This window comes from Solanum tuberosum, unplaced genomic scaffold (genome assembly GCF_000226075.1).
Source record: "Solanum tuberosum cultivar DM 1-3 516 R44 unplaced genomic scaffold, SolTub_3.0 scf00420, whole genome shotgun sequence".
NCBI lineage: Eukaryota > Viridiplantae > Streptophyta > Magnoliopsida > Solanales > Solanaceae > Solanum > Solanum tuberosum.
The window spans coordinates 140,158-147,099 of NW_006239340.1; positions in this window are offsets into that span (position 1 = coordinate 140,158).

The window sequence follows — 6,942 nt, forward strand, 5'->3', positions numbered from 1 at the left end:
ATTTCTAAAGTAAAATAGATTACATTAATTTGATATTTTAAACAAAAAATTTAGATATTTAAAAACTATACAAAAAGTATTATAAATTTCAATTTTTCGCATATTAATATGATGAAAAAATATATCGTAAAATGTTAGTCAAAGTTTTTTATAGTTTGATTCTAAAAAAAAAACTATGGCAATTAAAAGTAGACGGAGGTAGTAATTTATAGTCATGGTACATGTTTTATGTTCATGAGATTGGTATGTGAACACCATAATCGAGATGAATTTTTCTTTTTTGAGTTACAATTTTTTTTCACGAAAATATATTTGTACAGATAAGCGAAGTTTCATAGAGTATTGTATATCTTAATTCTCATAAAATTATAAAAGCATTAGATCCGACTTTTAATTATGCTTTTGTTTTTTTATTTTCTTTTGAAACTAAATCATTCTCACTACTTATAACCAAAAAATTTCTTCCAAGATTAATTTTAGTTATTAATGCTTTGGACCATAAATGGAGAATTTATCGAGGACAAATTCATTTTAACTAAAATATTCATTCCCCATTAAGGTACATTAATATTCTACGCAATCTTAGGTGAAGAAAGGATTTCGAATGTTCGTACTCGTCATGCTCCATTTCAATATAAATGAATTTTCAACACTCTTTGTGAATTAAAATGAATAAATTTTCAAATTCAAAAGTATATTATTTTATTTATTTTTAAATTTATCCTTAATTTTAACAAATCTACTCTATTTATTGTCTTTACATAGAATTAATACAAACACAATTCTTACTTAATCACGATATATATAATTATTATCACTTAATCTTGATTAAGAGATATGTTATTACTTTAATTTATACTCCATTAAATTATATTATAAAATTTAGTGTTCAGCAATTACTTTAATTTATACTCCATTAAATTATAGAGTAAATTTTATGTATAGCAAATATAAAATTCATAATTGTATGTTATGGCTATAGTTTATATAATTGCACTCCATAGCAAAATTTTAGTTTGCTATGGAGCTGTCTTTCTGTATATCTCGGTATTTCTTCAATTTTATATACATTTTTGATTGTTTAAAAAATTAAATAAAAAGGCGATAATTTCGGTTAGAAAAAAATTCACTGAAGTCACGCACATTCTGTTTCAATCGAATTTCCTACCTTCTACGTCTTCTTCAATAGTAAGAACTCCATTGTAACTCAGTTAAGAAAATCGATCAAGCTGTTGACGGTACTATACAAACAATCGAGATCATATTGATTTTAGAGATAACAACAGGAGGTAATTTCATGACGAAAAAATTCTCTGATTTTGTTTTTTCTGGTCGAAATTGGTGTTCAACGTGTATTCAAAATCAGATTTCCTTTTTAACTTTCATCAATTTCAATTGAATGTAGATTCAAAGGTGTATATCTTGTTCGTAATAGAGTTTAACACTTATGATTTGTATAGTTAATTTGAAATCTAGGAAAATTTGTGATTTGCAAATTTTCTAGATGAAATTGTTGATTATTTTGAATTTGTGATCGGATATTCATTCTTTTCACAGTAATATTTTTGTTCGAATTTGTATATTTGATGTCGAAACTATGAATGAAGATGAAACTGCATTATGATTTGCTTAGAGTTTATACGTATAGGTGTTTTAAATATGATTCAGTAAGATATGTATAATTCGTATATGAAACTATTGACTTTTTATTTTGAATTTGTATATTTATACAGTGCAGGTTCATCCTAATTTTGGATATATGATTCTTATACAAATGCAAAAACCTATATTGTGTGAAAGTAACAGTACCACTACACTGTGTGAAATTGTAAATTTGTGTATAAAGATTTAATTTGTGTATATAATGATTTATATAATTGTATATTCAGAATATGTATATAAATGAAAAACTAAATTCCCTGTACGTTATATACATATACATATTAGTGATGTTGTGACATGTATAAGTATGTGAAACTGTTGACTGTTTATTAGAATTTGTAAGTTATATACATATACCGATTAGTGTTGTTGTGAGTTGTATAAGTATATGAAACTGTGGATTGTTTATTCGAATTTGTATATTTATACAGAGCAGGTTAGTCCTTATTTTGGATATTTGATTTTGTATATTTATATACAATAGGTATATGTATATGTCAATTATTTTAGATTTGTCAATTGTATATTTGTATAAAGTTTTAATTTGTGTATATAAACGTTTATATAAGTATATAATGGGAATATGTATATTACTGAAAAACTGAATTCACTATAATTTGTGGAATTGTATATGTCTGAATGAACATTATACAAAAAGTATCCTTATACAAATGCAAAAACTTATACATAAAACAATGCACAAAACTGTATCGAATGTATAAATGTTTATACTGTATATATATATAGAAGTTGTTGTGACACTACTAATACAATAACTATTAATATTATACATTATACAACCAATTTCAAATGTATAATTGTTTACCTTGTATGTATAGTTAAATAGTTCTATTTTATACATTTAACTTTGGATATTAACATAGTGACTATATAAAACTGTATAAACAAACAGATAGAAGACATGAATCAACACAGAAAATATAAGAAAAATATAAAATCGTAACATATACAAAAATAATGATTATACAAATACCTCATCATGCTCCAATGAGCCAGAAACAACCACTTCCTTTCTTTTTGCATTGTCATCTGTATAATTAGTTGTTTTTTCTTCTTTTTTTTACTTGACCCAGTATGAGACTGATCTTTCTTACCTCCCTCCACAATTTTGATGTTGGATTGCTTCGATTTTGCACTCATTTCCTCCAATCTGATTGGGTCATTTTTCAATTTGGATTTGATCTCTTGCATTGCGTTGGATTTGGACATTGAACCTGCAACCTTCCCAAAATCCCGAGTTAAACCCAAGGAAAACGATGGGTGTTCAACAATATTTCGACATGCAAGGGTATACCTCTTGTGAATCTTTTAGATGGAGACTGGCATCCATTGTTTGAATGAAAACTCTGTATGGATTATGAACTGATAGTGAAAAATAGCTTAGCAAAAAACTGAAAAAAATAGACAAAAATTTAAATTAATCGATTGAGATAAGTTTTGGCGGTGCCTGAAATTTTTGAAGGGATTTTGAAATCGCGATTGAGAACGTGCAGGTGGAGATTTGAAATTTCAAACTGATTTTGGGGAGAAATTGAAGGAAATAGGAGATATAAACGAGGAGAAGAGATTGTATAAAAAGGGAATAACGTCAGTTTTTTTTTAACTTATACAAATCGGTGGGGCCCATTAATAGCAAACTGACCAAGACTTTGCTCCTTAAAGGAAATAAATGAAACGATAGCTACTTTATTTATTTTACATTAATAGTTTGCTATTATGTACAATTATCCCTAAATTATATTATAAAATTTAGTGTTAATGCTGAATAGGGAAAATTGTATGAAATAACAAACTATTAATTTAAATTAAATGTTATAGCCATAGTTTATTTTATTTGTAATTCGCAGCAAACATCTCATTTTTTTGCCATCTGATTCGGTATACAATTACCCATTCGTTATACAAATGTATAAAATGTGTTTGTGTTTTTATTAAAGCGAGAGAAAAGTGTATATACAAATACAAATACATATATTTTTGTCCTATACACTTATAATTATACAAATATAGATCTTATTATACAATTACAATGTATAAATGAATTTATACAAAATTGAACATTTTGTATAAAAATTGGATGTATCTAGCGAATTATACAAATCAAAAAGCTCCATAGCAAACATAAAATTTGCTATGGAGCGCAATTATACAAACTATAGTTATAACATACAAATATGATTTTTATGTTTGTTATATGTAAAAGTTGCTCCAATAATAATAGCACAAGAAAACATCTATATTGCACATTTTGTCTTAACCGAAGAGAAAGGAAAATAGTTTTTTTATTTGACTGTTTTGGTTGTTCTTTCAATAATCCAATTGATTAACATGATTCATTATATAACGTAAGATGAACTTCTAAGAATAAAATTTGATATACAATTGACAATACTATGAACCAAATTTAATTTATAATATTCGTAACAAAAAAATATGAAGACGTGACAATTTTTTTATATAACGAGAAATTTATTTTTAATATAAATGCGATTGACTAGGTTTTATTCTCAATTAGCTACTCGATGCCTGAAAGGTTAATTATCTCCATTTTTTGGTTCTATCTTTCAACGTTTTGTGTAATATTTCTGGTCAAAAAATTATACTCCATGTTTTCTCATTGTCATGTTTGAATTGATTTCTAATCAATTTTAAAATTGGACTAACAATAATGTTTTTGCGTGACAAAGACGATTATATATTTATATTTATATATAGACAAGTTTTTAATATATGGACGTAACCATACAGACATTAATGCTTTCTAATTTCAATTTGTGAGTTTTAGTCTACATAAAAATAGTCAAACCAATAATACTATATGAAGACAAATAAACAAGTTATTGTTCTTCTTTCTAATTTTTAATAGTTCAACATAATTAGAAATTCATTAGTTTTTTTTTTTAATAAATCAACAAAATCAATAAACCGAATAGTTGGTAAATGTAATTTTTTCTGTTATTAAATTGCCAAAAGGTTTTCATAACTCCACAACTAGTACGAATACTAAAATTAAATAATTTACAAAAGCACTTACAATGACTTAGCATCTTTCTATTGAGCCTAATTAAAATTTCTATTTATACGTTTTTATTTGTGGTTCATATGGAGCTAACGTCAAAAAGTTTTTGTTGCATTGTTCAGCGGCGGTTCAATGTCTTTAAAAATGATGCATTCGTCTTAGGCCTCAAACTTGTGGGGCCTATTTTTAATAATATAGAATTATTGTAATTCCTTTTTAATAAATAAAATAAAATTGTATTGAGTCTTTCATTTTATTTGTCTTTTTTTTTAGTTCATTTCAAAACATTAAAGAATGTTTCTTTCTTTTTTATCAATTTTTACATTTAACTCTACATGACATACTTAAGATTACAAGATATTTTTTTTTTGATATATATATATAATTTAAGACCATAGAAAAAATAAAAAAATAAAAAAATTCAATAAAAAAAAAATAACTTTGCATCTGAAAAAAAGTACAAATAAAAATAATTAAGAGTTAGACCTCCAATTTATTTTTTGCTTTAGCTCACTAATTAGTTTGAACCGTCATTAATATTGTTACTTTTATAATCTAAGGTTTGCTGATTTGTTCAATATCCTGAATTAGGATATGTTGATGAACAATTCCTTGACTCTAGAATGTTCTATGAACTAAGAGCAGAGAGTTGAGAGAAAATGTAATTGCATCTGTTAATTAACTCCAACTGAGTGTTTGTTTACATATATACATGAATAGGAAAGTATCTTCTAACTACCCTAACTAACTTTAGCTAACTAGTCCTCTAGATTATACTAATTACATATTGACCCCAAATCACTCACGTGATGCCTTCTTTAATACCCCCTCAAGTTTGAAGGTATGAACAGGTTCATTACACCAAACTTGGATAACAAATGTTCATGTTGAGACTTCCTTAGACCTTTAGTTAGCATGTTAGCTTTTTGCTCCTTGGTGTGTAGATACTTTGTTTCAATTAGTCCTTGTTGAATCTTCTCTCGTATGAAATGACAATCCAGCTCGATATGCTTTGTTCTTTCATGTAGTACTGGATTGGCAACAATTTGTATTGCTGATTTACTGTCACTGTAGATGCTAACTGGAGTTTAAACTTTAGCTCCCAGTTCCTTGAATAACTTGACTATCCATGTAACTTCAGCTACAACACTTGCTATACTTTTATACTCAACTTCAGCTGAACTTCTAGATATTGTTGCATGCTTCTTTGACTTTCAAGAGATCAATGACTCTCATAGCTTCACCATAAAACCTGAAACTGATCTCCTTCTATTGGGGAATCCCCATCCGCACCCGAATTGGCTAAATCTAGTATAGTGGGTCTTGTTCCGATATGCTACCCAATATGCATCACAGTAAACTCTCAACTGTTTGGGGCTTCTGCTGGACAGTAGTACTCCTAGTCCTGCTTGTCCTTTTATGTATCTTACAACTTTAAGTGCAACATTTAGATGAGATTGCTTTGGCTGGTGTAGAAATCGACTCAGTGTTTGGGTGACAAATGAAATGTCTGGTCTTGTAACATTAAGATACAATAGCTTGCCAACTAGTCTCCTATACACAGTTGCATCTTCCAGTAGCTTATCTTCATGGCCTTTCCTATTTAGATCATCATACTCCTTAGTTGTTAGCTGGACATAGGGATCAAATGGTGTAGAGGCTGGTTTAGCAGCACCAAGACCAACCTCATAAATGATTTTCAAGGTGTATTTTCTTTGATGCATGACAATACATTCTTGTGACCTGGAAAATTCAATCCCAAGGAAGTACCTTAAGTCTCCTAAATCTTTCATCTTGAAAGTATTCTGTAATGTTCCCTTTATTGTTTATATCAGATTGAGATCATTTCCAGTGATCATCATATCATCTACAGAGACCAGAATTATCACCAAGGATTCACCGGTCCTTTTTATAAACAGTGAGTAATCTAGATGGCTTTGAACAAAACCAAGTTTGAGGAGTGCCTTTGTGAGTTTTACATTACATTGTCTAGCAGCTTGTTTTAAATCATATAAGAATTTAATGAGCCTGCATACTGGTTTCTCCCCCTGCACATTAAAGCCTTTAGGAGCCTGAAAGCCTTGAGGAAGTGTCATATAAACTTCTTCAAGTAGGTCACCTTGAAGAAAAGCATTTGAAACATCCATCTGATAGATATGCCACTGCTCAGTAGCAGCAAGTGCCAAGACACTTCTGACTGTAACCAATTTAACCACAGGGGAGAAGGTCTCTTGATAATC